The sequence below is a fragment of the Coregonus clupeaformis genome, chromosome 23, assembly GCF_020615455.1.
Source record: "Coregonus clupeaformis isolate EN_2021a chromosome 23, ASM2061545v1, whole genome shotgun sequence".
In the NCBI taxonomy this organism is placed as follows: domain Eukaryota; kingdom Metazoa; phylum Chordata; class Actinopteri; order Salmoniformes; family Salmonidae; genus Coregonus; species Coregonus clupeaformis.
Genome location: NC_059214.1, coordinates 45,336,324 through 45,336,791, shown reverse-complemented (window position 1 = coordinate 45,336,791; position 468 = coordinate 45,336,324).

Sequence of the window (468 nt, the reverse complement as noted above, 5' to 3'; positions counted from 1 at the left end):
GAGCGACTCCAACCCTCATGCTTGTACTGCAGGAAGACTCTGAAAGGGATGCTGATGATGAATTGGATTGATGTAGCACTTTTCCAGGTGCTCAAAGCACTTTACATTCACAACTCATCCACCACGGATGTGCAACACCCACCTAGGTGATGCCATAGTATCCGTTATGCAGCAGAAAGCTCACCACACATCAGCTACTATGTTTCTCTATGTCTCTCTATGTCTCTCTATGTCTCTCTATGTCTCTGTATGTCTCTCTATGTCTCTGTATGTCTATGTCTCTCTATGTCTCTCTATGTCTCTGTCTCTCTATGTCTCTGTATGTCTCTCTATGTCTCTGTATGTCTCTCTATGTCTCTCTATGTCTCTGTATGTCTCTCTATGTCTCTCTATGTCTCTGTATGTCTCTCTATGTCTCTCTATGTCTCTCTATGTCTCTGTATGTCTCTCTATGTCTCTGTATGTCTC